Source organism: Tamandua tetradactyla, chromosome 12 (genome assembly GCF_023851605.1).
Source record: "Tamandua tetradactyla isolate mTamTet1 chromosome 12, mTamTet1.pri, whole genome shotgun sequence".
Classification (NCBI taxonomy): Eukaryota; Metazoa; Chordata; class Mammalia; order Pilosa; family Myrmecophagidae; genus Tamandua; species Tamandua tetradactyla.
In genome coordinates this window covers 86,775,176-86,793,395 of record NC_135338.1, presented here as the reverse complement: position 1 = coordinate 86,793,395, position 18,220 = coordinate 86,775,176, and the positions used below count along the sequence as shown (strand labels likewise).

The 18,220-nt window shown below is 38.0% G+C and overlaps 1 long non-coding RNA gene across 1 annotated transcript in view; it reads right to left on the bottom strand.

The window, feature by feature from the left end:
- Positions 1-254: 254 nt before the first annotated feature.
- The window catches only part of LOC143652456 (uncharacterized), a 302,503-nt gene continuing 284,537 nt past the window's right edge, over positions 255-18,220 (bottom strand). The window contains exons 7-8 of the long non-coding RNA XR_013160678.1: positions 2,161-2,423; positions 255-1,001 (exon numbers count right to left, since the gene is read on the bottom strand). This is a non-coding gene — a long non-coding RNA (uncharacterized LOC143652456). The remainder of the gene's footprint in view (positions 1,002-2,160; positions 2,424-18,220) is intronic.

Sequence of the window (18,220 nt, the reverse complement as noted above, 5' to 3'; positions counted from 1 at the left end):
AAAAAAAAAGACAAAGCATAATGTGGAAATGCATTTGGCTGTGTCATTGCCCCCACATCATAGAACACAGTGCAAATTTAAATTGCACAGTGTGCCTTCGTTGGGAAGACCAGAGGCTTTGGGGCACCTCGTATAATCAACTGCTAATGAAATCCAAGCAGACACTTGGTAACTTCTGTGGTCGTCAGCGTTTATTCCCATTCGAGGGCAGCCCCTTTATGAAAATATAGAAGGGTAATTACTACAGGAAAGAAAGATGGAGCAGGTTTCGTTTATTGCAGGGACGAGGAGCGGTGGAGTTTGGGAAGCGCAAAGCAGCCGGGCAGTGTGCAATGAAAGGTAGAGTCACTCCAAAATCCTCATGCCAGGGCACAGCCGCAGCCAAGGGACACGCGCAGCGCTGCAGTCTCCGGAGCTTATTTATAGAAGCTTTCCCTCGTCTCTTCTTTAAACATAAACAAAAGGGAAGTCACAGCCCTGACTGGCTTCATCAACAGCATATGGAATAAATTATATCTAATGACAGGTTTTTAGCCGCTGTGCCACCACTAGGCGCTGAGGCTGAGCTCAGCCGAGCCGCCTCTGCCAGCCGCCGCCTCTGCCAGCCGCCGCCTCCCGGCCTCCCGCCGGAGCCCACCGGCCCTGTGCAGAGGAAGGGGCGAGCGGAGGAGGCAAGCCTGGCTAATTGAAAAGGGGGAGCACTTTACAAACACCATTACACGAAATGTGAGAAGTGCAACGTGGCAGGAACCAGGCAGCAGCTGGTGTTGACGGCTAATTGTGTTGTAAACTGGCATGTCAGCCCGGCGCTCCTGGTGACAACCGGCTCGCGGCACTTGCAGTCACCTAGTCCTCGGATGCGCGCTTGGGATCCAGGCTGGACCAGCCCAGTGCAGCATCCTCCAGGACTCGTGTCACCTTAAACTGAACGAGGGTGCAGATGACATGTCTTTATCTACTCCTGTAGGCTGTGGCAAGAATCACAGGCAGCAGTATCTGGTCTGAAGAGGAAAAATGAAATCAGGAGTATACTGGATTTTAGTTTGAGAAAAGAATCAAAGAGAGAGAAGGGAAGGAGGAAGAAAAAGGGATAAAGACAAAAACAAAGCAAAGGTAAAAAGCAAACAAGCAAGAAATGAGTTTTTGCATACAGGACGATTTGATTTTTAAAGTCAATCTCTGTTTTATATAAGACAAGGTAATATCCATAAATGTCACCCATTGTTATTATTTTTACAAAGAGGCATAAGGAAATAAAGAGAAACTTCCTCAGTAAATATGAATTATATTGTCAGGGACTATTGGCCCTTGGATGCCCAATATTCCATTTCTTCCAGTCCCTAATATAAAATGCATGCGCCCCTTGTTTATTCAGGTGACTTACCAGAAAATTAGAGCTCAGTCAAAAATTTATATTTACAGAAGTAATTAGCAGGCTAAGAGGGAAAGTGAATATGTCATCTAATCTTTTATTAGTAGCGGCTCATAGACAGTAATAGACATACTGCAATAAACTAATAAGAATTAAAATAATAAAAATATAGTTCAAATTTTACAAGAATAAATCCTGCAATCTATTTTGATTGGTCCTAATTTTCTAACCCCTGGTATCTTGGAAATGTGTTTTGAAGAGCCCACAAATTCTGGTGAATTCATTTTTTTTGTTTTCAGTATAACATGCATAGTTAAATCTAAAGTGGCTCCATGGATGTGATACACAGTGCGAGTGAAGATCAGGAGTTTGGGAGTGAGACAGTTTAAATCTGCTTTCCCATTTGCAATACTTATAAGCTGTGTGACTTTGAGCATATTACTTGACAACTCTGAGATTCAGTTTCTTCATCTGTAAATTATAAATAATAATGTCCAGATTGTAAAGTTAAAATGAGGATTTGGGAAAAGATGTATAAATTGCCTTGCACACTGCGAGCATTCAGTTGTTCTGCTTTGTACATTAGTAGAAATAGTATTAGCACTTAGGAAGAAACTGGTAGCCATCTTCTGCTTTTTAAGTTGTAAAACTAAAAAAAAAACTGTCAGAAAATGTACCAAATGCATTAATATATTCTACTCGGCTTCAAGCAACAAATACAAATGACAGACAGTATCTCTCATTTTCCTCAAGATAATGTAAATTTCATAAGCAGACATGAGACTTACCCCAAAGTGGATCTACGTCGAGTGCTAATCCCCAGGGATGTACTGTATACGTAACTCGATGCGTCTGTTACTGTAATAATTGGGAACCGGGAAAGCCATCGTTGTGCAGCAATAGAGCTGAGGCGCTCTGCAGTGTCAATGAGGCAGGATCAGAATGACATTTCCAGCCTAACATTAGCCAATTAGATGTTGGAAATATGTATGCACGACTCTGAGCCACCTGTCATGTGCCTGGGCTCCTAACGGGGAGCAGGAGGAGGTCACTAAAAAGAAAAGCAAAAATCAAGAGAAAAAAAAAAAGTGAGTGCACAGGCAAGATTTGCTGAAAGCACCAGCATTCAAGAAGAAAGTCCCAACTAAAATGACTGTTGAATAGTTTGACAGAGAATGGTGACGGTTGACCTGGTTCTGCATCAGGTCCTCTATTTTGGAGAAAATTCTCCAGATGCCTTGCTGACAGCATAAGGAGTTGATGCTACAAAGCATCTCAAAGGCAGCCAGCAAGAACTGCTAAGGCTAACCCCTTCCAATGCTGCCACCAAAAAAAAAAAAAGTCTATGTTCTCCCAATGAGGTTTTACAAAAATGAATTATGCCATTAAGTGGCAAGAAGAAAATTAGCTATGAGCTTTTAAATTTAAAATGATCCCCTTTTTAATTGTAAAACAGTGGCACTTAACTGCTATTGATCCTGTGGAGACACATTAGGGAGCAGGGTCACCATAACTGTTAATATTCACTGCTTAGTGAAAGAGCATCAAAGGACATTTTAATGTCACAGACTTTCTCAGGGAGTTTTTAAAGAAGGTTTGAATCAGCCAGCCTATGAATGAAAAGGACATGAGGTAGACAAATGTAGAAACAAATGTGATAGCAATTTTCTGCTAATCAAATCATAACTCGAGATTGATTTTTTTTGGCAAAAGTTGATGTCGTATAGATTTCCAAGGCTGGTCGACATTTAAAAGTCAGAGTATATATTTTCTATAGACTGGGACTTTTGAGATGATTGTCCAATAGGGAATTTTTGCTTATTTTTGATGGAGTGGAAGAGAAACCTTTCCTTCTGGGGAAGACTATTCCATTTTTGCCTACTTCAGGTGTAACGAATGTGAAATGTCAATGGCATTTTATTCAAAACTCAAAGTCTGCCCTGCTTTTTCAAAACTTTTATTGGATGAGACATCAAACCACAGGTGAGTGTTCAGTATTTTTAAGGTAGAAATTACAATTATAGAACACAGAGGAAATTTTCTCCTTCAGATTTGGAAATACTGAATGTGTGGCATTGTCGAGCTCTGGAAAGCTGAACTTCATGGTGTAAGCCCAAGACAGGAAACTGAACAAGGGTACGTACTTTGAAAATTAAAGCTCCTTATTACAAAGCCCTCCAGTAGAGACAGAGAAATATTTAAAAAGTAAATTTAACCTTATATTGGACTTAAAAAAAGAAACAAAATACCTTTTTGTTAATCTTAATTTCTGAGTACAGTTCTTTGTCAGAAAGAACTACCAGTTCTTTGCTTCTTTCCGATGCATACTGTAACTATTCCAATGGACACTTGCTAAAATAGCATTATCGTTACATTGATCCCTAGCTCAAAAAAGATGTCTTAATTGCTCAAAGAGGCATTTTTAGGATGTAATCTTTTGGGGGCAAAGTACATCTTGCAGGAATTGCTAATAGGAAGGAAATAAACAGAAGGAAATGGATGGTTTCAGGTGATTTGTATTTTGATTGCTTAAAAAAAGACATTATTATTTAGGGCATCACTGATGAGTTCTCGGGAGCATCTGAGAGCAGTCTGTGTACGACTGGCCTGCAGAATATATTCATTCTTATAGTCTTCGGGAACTAAGGTAACTCCTCAGACTTTAACAGCGACAATCTTAGGAAGACAGACAAGAAAAGAGGCAATTCTGGTGTGAAAAATGCCCTCACAGTGTTCAAATCAGGGTGCGATGAAGAATACTTAGTCTTAGGACATTCCAAGCAGAAACAAAATAAAAAATATAATGCAAAGATGTGGAGCTGAGAATGAGCATGTGAGAAACATGAAACGAGCAAGGAAGACAGAAGCCAAACCACATCATGCAGGGGTGTGGATTTTATTCTTTAAAACAAATGGGGGAACTCTGAAGAATTCTCAGCAGGGAAATGATGGGATCCGATTTGTTACTAGCATTGCTCGAGTTACTCTAACCATAACATTGAGAAGGAATTGGACAGGGCAAACAAAACTGGAGGTGGAGACCATAATTAGGTGGCTTTTGTAATAATCCTGGGGAGAAATGGTAAGAGTTTTTACTACAGAAGTAGTCACTGGGCTGGAAAGAAGAAAGTAAGAGGTGGTATCAAGGGTGTGTCCTGGGTTTCTGGTGGCTGATCGTGCGAATAGATTGTTCTAACATTTACTGGGATCTGAAGAATCAGGAAAAGAGATCGATTAGGTTGCAAAATCAGTCTCATTTGGGGCATGTTGAATTTATTACCATCACAGTGCACGTTTAATAGGTATTGTCTTAGTCTGCCAAGGCTGTTATGACAAATACCACGCAATGAATTGATTTAAACACCAGGGATTTTCTTGGTTTGTGACTTGAAGCTGGAAGAAGCCCAAAATGAAGATATCAGCAGTGCTTGCTTTCTCCTGAGTCTATTGCATTTTGATGCTGGAGTCCTGGCAGTCCTTGAAGCAGCTTGGATTGTATTTCTGCCTCCTGTCACCTGGTTTTGCCCTTTCTTTTCTCCTTGCTTTTTCAGTTTTCAGTTGACTGGCTTGTGGCTCCTTCCCACGCCCTTCTCATTATTAAGCTTCCAATCATTCAGATTAAGGCCCGCTCTGGTTCAGTTTACCACACCTTAACCAAAAACAACATCTTCAGAAGGTCCTGGATTCATGATAGAGTCACGCTGTTCTAGTTTGCTAGCAGCTGGGATGCAATATACCAGAAACGGAATGGTTTTTAAAAAGGGAAATTTAATAAGCTGCTAGTTTACAGTTCTAAGGCTGAGATAATGTCCCTATTACAACAAGTCTATAGAAATGTCCAATCAAAGCCATCCAGGAAAGATACCTTGGTTCAAGAAAGGCGATGAAGTTCAGGGTTTTTCTCTCAAGTGGAAAGACACATGGCAAACACAGTCAGGGTTTCTCTCTCATCTGGAAGGGCACATGGCGAACACGGCGTCATCTGCTAGCTTCTTCTCCTGGCTTCCTGTTTCATGAAGCTCTCCAGGAGGCATTTTCCTTCTTCATCTCCAAAGGTCATTGGCTGGTAAACTCTCTGCTTCTCATGGCTATATTGTTCTCTGCTCTCTCAGAAATCTCTAGCTTTCTCCAAAATATTTCCTCTTTTATAGGGCTCCAGAAACTTATCAAGACCCACCCAAATGCGTGGAGACATGTCGTCACCTAATCCAGTTTAACAACCACTCTGGATTAAATCACATCTCCAGGGAGATGATCTAATCACAGTTTCAAACATACAATACTGAGTAGGAATTAGAAGAAACGGCTGCCTTTACAAAATGGGATGAGGATTAAAACATGGCTTTTCTAGGGTACATACATCATTTCAAATCAGCACCCACCAGGACATGGGTTAAAATTAAGAACACATGTATTTGTTAGAGTATATACTTCAATCTGCCATACTAGGCAATTGATTATGGAGATCTGGAGTTCAGGAAAGAGATTTAAGCTCCAGCTAGGTTGCTCAGGAAGACTTTCTAACCCTAGAGCTCCTCAGTTGGGCTTCAGGAGCTATCGAGCTCTTTAAAACTCTTGTTAAATTGTGTGTGTTCTAGAGTAGTTCACGCTAGGAAAAATCATGACATAAAACAGAGTGTCAAAATTTTTTGCCTTCAAAGAACTGTGTAGACAATAAAAGAGAATCAGGTGTGGAACTCTGACCAGTGTCAATATTTAAGAAATTCGTATTAGCCTAGAATATGAACCTCTATGATTTGTCCCCAATTCTGCTTTCAAACAACTACTATACCAAATCCCTCTTGTCTGGCCAGCCAAATAGCTCTACTGTTTCCCAGACTATCTGTTGCAGTTTTCCAGTTGCTAAAACAAATACCACATGATGGGTTGGCTTAAACCATGGGAATTTATTGGTTCACAATTTTGACATGAGAAGAAGTGAAAAGGTGAGACATCAGCAAGGCAATACTTTCTCCCTACAGACCATGCCATTCTGGAATTGGCTTCTGGCTATCCTTGGTCCTTGGCTTTCCTGTCACATGGCAATGCCCACGGTGGTGTCTTCTCCTTTCTCCTCTAGGTTCCAGTGACTTTTGACTTCTGTTTTCTCCCTGTGGTTTCTCTTTCAGTGGCCTTCTCTATGAGGTGTCCAGTAAAAGGATTAAGAGTCCATCCTGATTCATTTGAGCCACAACTAAATTGAATTAACCTCATCAGAACATCTTGTTTTAAATGGGTTCACACTCATAAGAATGGATTAAAATGTTTTTCTGGGACATATAATTCCAAGCTATCACAACACCCGCATTCTTTGTTACCTCCAAACTTCTCCCTCTTGGATGTCTTATCAATTTCTCCCTGCTTATCCTGACTTAATTAAACGTAAAGATCCACTTCACGAAGTTTTTTATTTTCTTTCATCAACACAAATGTTCCCTTTCCTTCTAAATGTCAAAAAAAGCGTTTATCAACAGGCTCCATTTGTATAGTATTTGCTACTAATAACTTAAAAATAATAACAAATATATAAACTCTACCTTGAATTGCTGTTGATACACCATTTTTATTATTCATATATATATTTGTCTATATTTATACCCTGTCTACATATAAACTTACTGGGTGCCAAGTCTATGTTATATAATTTTGAATACATAATAAGTATTTACGTACCAGGGGGTCAGGAGGATCAAAAGAAAGATAAAGGGAGAATGGTGGCACGTGAAATTCAGTGGAAAGAATTCCAAGCTAGATGATGGAAATATAAGTTCCCGTTCTGCCTCTTCTACATGCATTTGACCTCTAAAATGAGGAAAACATCACCTATTCATAAGATTATTGTGAAGATTTAATGAGAGAATGGATAGAAATATATTTTATAATCTGGAAAAGGGATGTTTGCATTAATACACAGATAAAAATAAATTAATCACAGGAAGAAATTATAATGATATTTACTTTTACTTGAACAGGATAAGTTTCAAGCTTTGTGGAGGCAGAAGCGCAGATATTTTAGATGACCTTTTTAAAGAAAACAAAAACAAAGAGAATATTCAAAGTTCTGTACAAAAATATAGTTGCTTAGAACAAGAAAAGAAATCACACATTTTTTGAGTTTGGAAGTCTGGGTCCCTTTATCTGAGGTAGCTCTAGGCAGTCTGCTAGAAATGCATCCATAAAAATGTTTGCAACTTGCCTCTCCCTCCTCACCTGGACATCCCTCAACTTCCAGAAACTTCCAGCACCCCAGGAACCGGAACCTAGGTAAATGGTGGTCCTGAAGCCTGCCCTTCACTGCCTTTGCAGGAAAGTCAGCTCTGGCACCAAGGATCCATGATGAACCTTTGGCTGGTTACCTTTTATGGCATCACATTGGACTTATCTCATGTTACGGGCTCAGGCAATGTTCCATGAAAAAGACAATACCTGCACCTTTGTTAACCTCAGTCTGCCAGTGAGGAAAATTCAATGTTACAGTGGGATGGGCTCTGAGTCCACAAATTTTCCTGTCCAGGTGTGGCCTTATTGCTTTGCCTCCCTCGTCAGCTGTGGATCATTTTCTTGATGTTCACTCTTCCAGGCTGTGTGACTGTAAGTGAGTGTTTGTTAGGTTAGAGAATGTTTTGCTCCCAGCTCTCTCATGATTCAGTCCTCAGTGCCCTGATATCACAAATTCCATTTCCACAAAGTCAGATGGCTTGGTAACATCAGGAGGTAAGCACAGGTGGCAGCTTTGGGGCCAGCAGTGGATTTTCAGGTATGAGATGCAAGTTGATTGGCGTAAGCTTCTGTCTCACTGAAGAGAGGAAGTCACAAGCACTCTTTCTATTCTGACGGATCAATAACTTGGGAGTTTATATCACAGAAGTGCAGCATTATTTAAGAAAATAATCAATTTGCTTTAGTAGATGACCTCAAGATTGTGACAAGAGTATGAAGTATCCATTCCAGCCTCCCACCAGGGACAGCAGAGAACGTCCGAGTAGAGAGGTTTGGAAAGACTTGCCTGGCAGGTAGGTGAAAGAATGAAGCCGGGAGATGTCAGGAAGAAGGCGGTGATGGAATACGGAACCTTAGAACTCACGAGTCAGGTGGAAATAGAGTTGCCAGATAAACCACAGGATAACCATTTAAATTAGAATTTCAGATATTCACGAATAATCTCTTGGTATAAGTGTGCTCCAAATATTGCATGGGACACATCTATGCATAAAATTATTCATTGTATATCCCAAATTCAATATAAATATAAATTGGTGTTCTATATTTTTCTAGGCTAAATCTAGCCATTCTAGATGGAAAGCCTATTAAAATGAAGACCCTAAATTACCCAGGACTGTTCTATTCTAGGAAACACAAACCCACATCAAACTTGTTTAAGCAAAAATTAAAAATAATCATTGTACAAATAAATTGTCAGTTGATTCTTAGAATAATGATGCTAATAGTGTTTATTTGGAGAAAGTGCTGGAACACCTATATAGTTTTACAGAAAAAAATGACCCCTACTTTACACCATACACAAAAAATGATTTGAAATAGATTGCAAACCTAACTGTAATGCTAAAACTAAAAAGTCCCTAAAAGCAAACATATAAGAATAGCTTCATGACTTGGGATAGACAAAGATATCTTAGAATACGAAAATAACTAAACAGAAAACAAATTGATCAATTAGAAACTTATACTGAGTTCCCTGAAGCAAAGCCTGAGATGGGTTTTCTCGTTTACATCATTTATTGAGTGAGTGCTTGCAGAGACCTCTACAAGAAAGTGAGGGAAACAAAAGAGGGCAGATGAAGAAGTGGGGTAACCTTGTGTCCTGTCTCTGCCTGATCCCACAGGGAGCTGTGGGGCACAAATAAAACCTCAGAGTTGTACCACACTCAGCTCAGGTCACCAGATTTTTGTACTCCCTTATCAGTCAGTTATTCATTTAAGCTCCTCCAGAAAAGCTGCTCCACTCTAGGTGAGTTCTTCCCACCAGCTGAGGGCAATTCTGCTGAGAGTTGTAAGCCTCTGAGTAAAAGAAGAACTACATTCACATTAGCTGAGGAATGAGTACACCAGTCAAGAAAAGAGGCATGTATTGGGCATCAATAGTGTCTACTACTACTTCATCAAAGGTAAAAATTTCCAACCATCGAAAAATACTATTATGAAAATGATCAGGTGAGCCTCAGAACAACAAATGACCCAAGGTTTAAACATGGGTGAGGTAATTATACAGAGGTTGTGGCTAAAATTAAAAATACTGCCAACACCAAATGTTGGCAAGTATGTAGACCAAGTGGACACACATGCATCACTGGTGGGAGTGGAAAATGATACAACCCCATTGAAAACTGGCAATTTCTAATAAATCTAATTACAGCATACCCCTGAAACAATTGTATCCCTAAGTGTTTACCTTGTCCTTAAACTATAATGCTCACAAAAAGGCCTGTACAATGATGTCGGGCTATTCTTATCAGCTTTGTTCATAATTGCTAAACTCAAAATAACCAAACTGCTCCTCAACAGGTGAATGGATAAACACATTTTAGTATGCTCATTCAACAGATTAAAATTCAGCAATGAATAAGAGCTACTGCTGCATGCAACATGCTGGACCTCAAAAATGTGCTGAGTAAAAGAAGAACTACAGAAGAAGAATCAATGATTCTATTATATGAAGAGTCATGGACATTCCAAACAAATTCATGGTAATAGAAATCAGAACAATAGTTGCTTCGTTAGCACAGGAGGGGGTTGACATTAAAAGGACATGGGGGAACTTAATAGGGTGGTGGAAGAAATGTTCCATGTCTTTTAAGGGGTGATGAGTTACAAGACTGTATATATTTGTCAAAATGTATCAAACAGCACACAGGATATATGTGCATTTTACATTATAGTGTAAGCTTTATGTCAGTAGTTTTAATTAAATATATATATTAGTTTATATAACTGGAATTCCAAGGGCAAAATTGGTTTCAGGAATATCTGGAGCCGAAGTTCAGACAAGGTTTCCATTTCTGTCTCTTACTCGCTCTCTTCTCTTTTCCTCTGCTTGCCTCTTCTGGATTCTCTTTGGCTTTATTCTGAATCTAATTACACCACACATGAGAAAGCTTCAATAATTCCCTTAGGGATCAAGTGATCCACAGTGTTGAAATTATTAAAATGCTGTATTGACTAAACATATTCACCATAAGAAAGGGAACTCTGCATGTTGTTACTCTTATTTGAGAGTCAGCTAAGTGACCAGTTTGCTGAAGTCATTCTGGGCAAACTAAATCCTAGACTTGACACCAGCTGTGGATTATCTAGTCCATGGAGGTAAATGACCAACTTGGCGATTGCCCTTAGCCAGTTTAAGAGAATACTCACATTTTATTTAAAACTGCTCAATTATCTGGCCATTCATTGCTCTTTTTTTATAAATGTCATGATAGTCCTTGAAAAATATCACAGCTGGGGGTTCTGAGACAAAGTGTTATAGATTTTGCTTTCTGAACAGGTCACATTGAAAAAAAGGGAATCAGATCTATATTGGAAAGGTGGTGACTTGAACTTCATTCAGAAATAACCATGCTGCATAACCAAAAAGTAAAGCTCTGTCTTTTACTCCACTCCTTTTGCAACTTTTGTTTGACTTCTACATGCTTAGGCCTAGAGGTCTTTTTTTAACATCCTTTTTTTTCTTTTAAACAAAAAATAATTTCCTATATTTGCTCTTTGCATTTCTTAACTCAAAGACATTTGCCTCCCTGAAGTTCCTTATGCAACTTCTTCTCTTCCCATCTTCTCTTACACTTCACTGAGAAAGCCAAAGCCCCGGCATCAAGGATTTTGGATACTTCCTCCAATTAATTCTATCACCCATCTGAGTCAGAAAACTATAGCCCCTCAGTTGAAATCTGGCTATGGGCTATTTTTGTACATAAGGTTTTATGGGAGCACAGCGAAGCCTGTTTGTTTACCTATTGTCATGGCTTCTTTCATAGAAAAATGGCGGAGTGGTTGCCATCAGGGCTATATGGCTCACAAACCCAAAATATTTACTATCTGGCCCCTCACAGGAAAAGCCCGCTAACCCCTTCCTTATACCATCACTTTCCCATGCTTACCTCCACAATCTGAAGCATTTTCTTTGGAATCTCTCTTCTATTCTTACATCTGCCATAGCAAAGGACCACACACTAGATGGCTTAAAGCAACAGAAATTTTTTGCCTTTCAGTACTGGCGGCTGAAAGTGCAAAACCAAGGTATCAGCAGGACTGCGCTCTTTCTGAAACCCATAAGGAAAATCCTTCTTTGCCTCTTGTTACCTTTTCTGGTGGTTTGTCAGCCATACTTAGCATCACAGGCTTGCAAATCTATCACTTCAAACTCCGTCTCCGCCATCACATGGCATTCTCCTCTATGTCTATCTGTCCCTCTGTCCAAATTTCCCTCTTCTTATAAAGGACGCAAGTCATATTGGATTACGGTACAACCTAATTCTGTTGGGCTTCATCTTAACTAACACATCTTTGAAGACCCTATTTCCAAATAAGGGCACTCACATTCACAGGACTGGGGGTTAGCCCTTGAATGTATCTTTTTGGTTGACAAAATTCAACCCATAGCTGAGTAGAAGTGGCATGCCAGGATCTTAACCAAAATCATATGGGATTGACCATATCAATTTGTCATGTATGCTACTGAAGCAGAAAGTGAGTTATGGAAACCAATCCCTATATGACCTAACTTTGGGATTTTCTTCTTCTACCAACCTCTTAATGATAATCAAGGACCCAGCATGCCAGTAATTTCCTCCAACCCACTTTACCCACCCATTCCACCTTTCTCTCTACATTAAAAACTACTCAATGGGAGGTTAAATATTTATATAGATTTCAAACATGTTAAAACATATGGATGATCTCCCATAAAAGCTTTCCTGGGACTCTCCCACAGGAACTGTAAAGATAATTCCTGAAAAAAAAAAACAAACCTAAAATACATACTTTTTAACCATGGAAACAACCTTGAGAAGTAAATAAATAGCTTAAAAATCGAAGCCGAGGGCATGGAGCAATTTGGTAATGAAGATTCCAGAAGAGATGAGGGACTCACAATAGAAGCTCCGCAAGTTCTGGTGTATTGTTTCACCCTCGATTTATGATGTGTGTAAGACTTAGGAAGAGCTATGCCAGGGGCAGGCCAGCCATCTGGAATGAAGTTCCCCAGTGATAAAGTAGTGAATAGAGCCTGTCCTCTCTGTTCTGAGATGAAAATGACCCCAAACAATGGGCAGACATGTGCAGCACTGAGTCACTGACACCAACAATCTGACAGGGTCTTCATGGTCATCACTTATCAAACACCAAGAGCAGTGGAAACCCCACTTTTCTCAGTCTTCTCTTTTCCAACCCAAAGGCAATGTGGTGTTTCCCATCTCCATGCAGTTTTTCACCCTTTGATACAGCTGGGTGCAGAAACAATATTGTTTTTGCATCACAATTTTTAAAAATTTGCCATATTGTATTTTTCATTCAAAAGCTTGGCATTTCCAGTTATTATTATGCTTTGTCTTCTTAAGATACTAATGTTGATATAGGTATGCCTGTCTATTTATTTTGATTGCTGTGCATCATTCCATCCATTACTGGACATAGTTAGGTGATCCAATTGCAAACACTGCTCTATGGACAGCCTTGTAATTCTGTCCATGTTTACATTGGGAAGAGTTTCTCCAAAGCATTTTGACCTTTCCATTTCATGTTTTCTGCTGAGGATGAGCGTCTCAACATACCATCATTAACTATTCAGATTTCCTCCTCGTTGAACAATCTATTCATACTCAGCATATTTTCTATTGTTTTTTGTTCCTGTTTAATACTATGTATTCTACAAATAACGCAGTTAATAACCATTCACTTTTTTGTGGGTTACAAACACTTTTTGTCAACATGCGGCTTGCCTTTCAACTTTCAAATGTATCTCAATTTTTGTTTATCACTTGTGTTTGTGTAACTTATTTAAGAAAACATTTCATATGCAAAGTTTATATTTAGATTAGTATATATTTTCTAATGGTTTTGAGGCTTTATTTGTCATAGTTTCATCTGTAATCCATCTAAATGTATTGCTGTCTATTCACTTTTGTGATATAGTTAATCGGCCGTACATGTCACAGTCCATCATTTCTGCACTAGTTTGTGATGCTATCTCTGTCATATATCAAGTTCGCATACTCACATAGTTCTGCCACTAGGATATCTATTACCAGTTTATTTATTTCAGAATTTTAGAATCAACTTGTCAATCCAATTTAAAAGCCCTTTGGGCACTTTGGCTAAGCATTTCATTTATAAAATAAAAATCTGACTGCCTAAGATCATTTATTTATACTGCTAAAACTTTCTATATGAAAATATATTAATTTATCCTTATTTGGAGTTTTTCTTTATTAGATGTAGTACTTAGGAACTCTGTGATTATTCTGGGTATATTGAAACACTTTTTGGTTTTTAATGATATTTATGATAGTCTTATAACTAGCAAACTTGCTCAATTTCCTTGTCAATGCTAATAGTTTGTCTAGATTGTTTTTCATCTCCTGTGTAGAGAATCGTATTATTTGTGGATAATGTCCTTCTTTTCCAATACCTGTATTTATTACTCCTTTTGTGCATTATATAGAGCCTCCAGCACAGTGATGAGCGGTAGCAGTCATTGCAGGTATCCTTGTCTTGTTGCTGATCTTAAATATAATGAATCCTAAAAATTTTGTTTTTTTATATTAGTACAAACCATTCAACCAGGTAAGGAAATTACTTTCTAGAAATAGAGGTCTATTTCATCATAAACAATGTTGGATTTTATCTAATGATATTTTCCCCTATCTACTGAGATCATAGTATATTTTCCTCTATCTGGCAATGTAGTAATCACATCAATAGACACTAATATTGTACCATTCTTTCATCTCTGAGCTAAATCCCATTTGTTTGTAACATTATTTTTTCATTTATTTTTGTCATGGTAACATACGCGCAACATACAATTTGCCATTTTATATTTCTATGTGAACAATTCAGTGGCATTAATCACTAATATACTGTTGTACTACCATCATTATATCCATTAGGAAATCATATCATCACCCAAAATGAAAACTCTGCTCCCAATAAGCAATAACTCCCTCTTCCCCCACAGCCCTGTATAACTTCTGACTCCATGATTTTGTCTTATTCTAGATATTCATATAAACATAATCATACAATATTTGTCTTTCTGTGTTTTATTTCACTTACCATAATATCTTCAAGTTTACATGTTGTAGCATGTATCAGAGTTCCCTTCCTTTTTATAGCTGAATAAATAGTCCATTGTGTGTATATACCACATTTTGTTTATTAATTCATCTTTTGATGGGCACTTGGGTTGTCTCCACCTTTTGGCAATTATAAATAATGGTTCTGTGAACACTAGTTAACTAGTATCTGTTTGAGCTCCTGTTTTCAATCCTTTTGCATATATACTTAAGTGTGAGATTGCCAGGTCATTTGATCATTCTATGCTTAACTTTTCGAGAAACTGCCAAACTCTTTTCCACATTAGCAGCACCATTTAACATTCCTACCAGCCATGCATGATGGCTCCAATTTTTCCACATCTCACCAACACTTGTTATTTTCTGTGCTTTTTTAAATAATGGCCATTCTAATAATACCCACCTCTACTGGGTATGCAATGCAATAGATTATTTTAATACTGTTAAATTTCATTTGTTAATATATTGTATAAGATATTTACCTTCATGCACATTCGTTAATTAATCCATATTTTTTTTCCAACACCATATGAGTGAGTTTGAAAGAGAATCCTCCCTAGTCAAGCCTTGAGATAATTACTGACCTGACCATTTAACCACAGCCTTATAAGAGAACTTGAGCCAGAGGGGCCAGAAAAATGTGCCCAGAATCCTAATCCACAGAAACTAAGAGATAATAAAGGTTTGTTTAAAGCACCAAGTTTTAGTGCAATTTGCTATATGCACAGCAACATATAACTAATACAGATTTTGACTTGAGAAAGTGCGGTGCTACCATCATTAAAACATAAAATGTAAGGGTCTTTTTGGAACCAAGCAGTTCTCTTTGGGGAGAGCATTAGCAGAAGCTAAAAGTGCCTTGAACACATTCTGCCTAGACTAGTGGGTTTGCAGGAATATGAGGAAAATGTTACTAGAAACTGGAGAAAATAGATTTCTAGTTATATACTGGCAGAAAGTTTAGCAGCACTGTCATCTGCAGCAATGTAAAAAGTGAGAAAATGTGCCGAGTGAACTGATCATTTAGCTGAGGAGATTTCCAATCAAAGCGTTGAAGGTGCTACCTGCTTCTTTGTGCTACTTTTAGGAAAATGCAAGGGTAGAGAGATAATCAAGGAAAAGACTGTTTTTTAAAAAATCACCCAGGAGTTACAGATTTTGAACATTCTTAGCCTTCCCAGATGGCTAAGAATGCTAAAATTAAGAACTGGTTTCCAGGTAAAGATGAAATTTATGCCACCATCAAGAAAATGTAGTTTATAGATGGAGATAAGGCTGTGATTATAAAACTGTTGTTAAGATCTCAGTTAAAGCAGAAAGTAGTGCCTGAGAATACAAGTAAGTCATACAAAGGGTTTACTAAGGAGATAAAAGATGTGTCTCACAGATCTTCTCAAACAATAGGCTTCCTAGGAAGCTTAAGGATGATATCCCTCGACCATTTAAGCAGAAGCCCAAAGTCAGATATGCTTATCTCAAAAAAGATTCAGAATGCTTCTTTTGTCTAGTAGAGTGATTCCAAACGAAATTCACAGGAAGCCTGCAAAATTTTTGAGAGAGAATTATACCAGCAGAAGCACTGCCAGCTTATTACTAAAAGGGACAGAGAATATACTAAACGAAGAGAGATTATGGTAGTACCAAAATTCAACTGGCTAAGAAAACTACTTAGTTGCAAAAGCCTGCTACTTTTCATGAAAAAGAAAGGATGACTTAGAAAGTGGAGCCAAAAGCCCAAAGGTCAAAGCCAAAAGACAGGGAGTTTATTCTGAGGACTTGAGTCCCAATCAAAGAACTTCCAAAACTTACCTGGTTGGATTTCAGAATTGTTAAGTACTGGTGACATCTTTGTTCCTCCTATTTCACCTGGTTGAAAATGAACTTCTTTTGTGATGGTCATATGCTTGTCTTGCATATTCATTGTTTTATCTATATTCCTTTCTATCATTTATCATCTATTATCAGAACAGATTTGTTAAAGGTGCTACTCAAATCCCTTTTCCCTTAATTTTTTGGCCTACTAATTCCATAAGTTTTAAGATGGATGTTTTAAAATATCCCACTATGATTAAGAATATCTCAATCTCTTTGAAGCAACTTTTCCAAAACCATAAAAACATTCTTTTGAGGATTTTAGCTGGCAGTCAATTGATTTTATTTCAGTTCTGGCAATTATTGTTTTTCATATCTTGAAGCTCTGTTTTAATGCATATAGAACCATTATTGTTATATTTCTGATTTGATTATTTTAATCATTAATTAATATACTTCTTAAAAATCTTTCATTATGCTATTCAAAATTCAATCCAGTCTGATATTGCTATAGCTATACTTACTTGATATTTTCTGGTTAGTATTTTGTACTGTTTACTCTCAATGATTCGTTAGTCTTCATATGTATCTGTTTTCAATAGCACAAAACTGTATGTTGTTGTTTTGGTTTATAGTTCAGCTTGTGTGTCTATATCTTAAAAGGAGGATTTAATCCACTTACTTTTTTTGAGGTTGACATTAGTCAGGGTTCTCTAGGGAAACAGAACCAACAGGAGATACCTGTAAATATGAGTTTTATAAAAGTGTCTCACACAACTGTGGAGATCCACAAGTCCAAATTCCATAGGGCAGGCTGCAAGCTGACAGCTCCAATGAACATCTTCAATTAATCCCTCAGGAGAGGTTGGTTGGCTGAAGTGGAGAGATTCTCTCTTCTGATGTTTCCTTTTAAAGATTTCAGCTGATTAGATTAAATACCACTAATTGTGGAAGACACTCCCCTTGGCCAACCGCAGATGAAATCAGCCATGGATGTAATCAGCTTGCTGATGATTTAATAAACCAAACTTCTGGTTTATTAACCAGCCACAAAATGCCTTTGCAGCAGTGAGTAGACCAGTCCTTGCTTGACCAGACAACTGGGCAACCATCACCTGGCCAAGTTGACACATAAGCCTAACCATAACAGTCCATTCCTTGTCAACCAAGTCCATGCACATCACCTTGAAGCATATTTAATCTTTAAATAGAACATAATAACAGACATATTTTCACCTAACAATACTCAACTGTATTGCATACAACCAGAAACACCCAGGATATGGTTATAGATATATTGGGACTTTTAATTCTATTTTTATTATTAGCATAGTTTTATTGTGATATTGTGACATAATGAATCTTGAAAAGACAGAATGTCCTAAATAACTTTGAATTTCTCTGATACCAAGTGGTCCTCAAATGAGGACTGGTAATTTATTTCCATTTATTGGCAAAGGATCTAGTAGGGGCCAGAGGACCTAGATCTGGTCAATGAGATATAAGCGAAGTCTCCTGAATGGAGCTTGCATAAAAGGATTCATTTTGCTCTGTCTGGAATGCACACATGATACCTGGAGTTGTAGCAGCCATCATATAACCATTAGGCAACAAACACGAAAATAAAAGCTTACATAATATGAAGAGCAGAGCAGAAAGAAAAAGGCTATTTGATGCAGATGGACAAAGAGATAAAAACATAAGTTTGGATTGGAGAATAGGCTGCAAA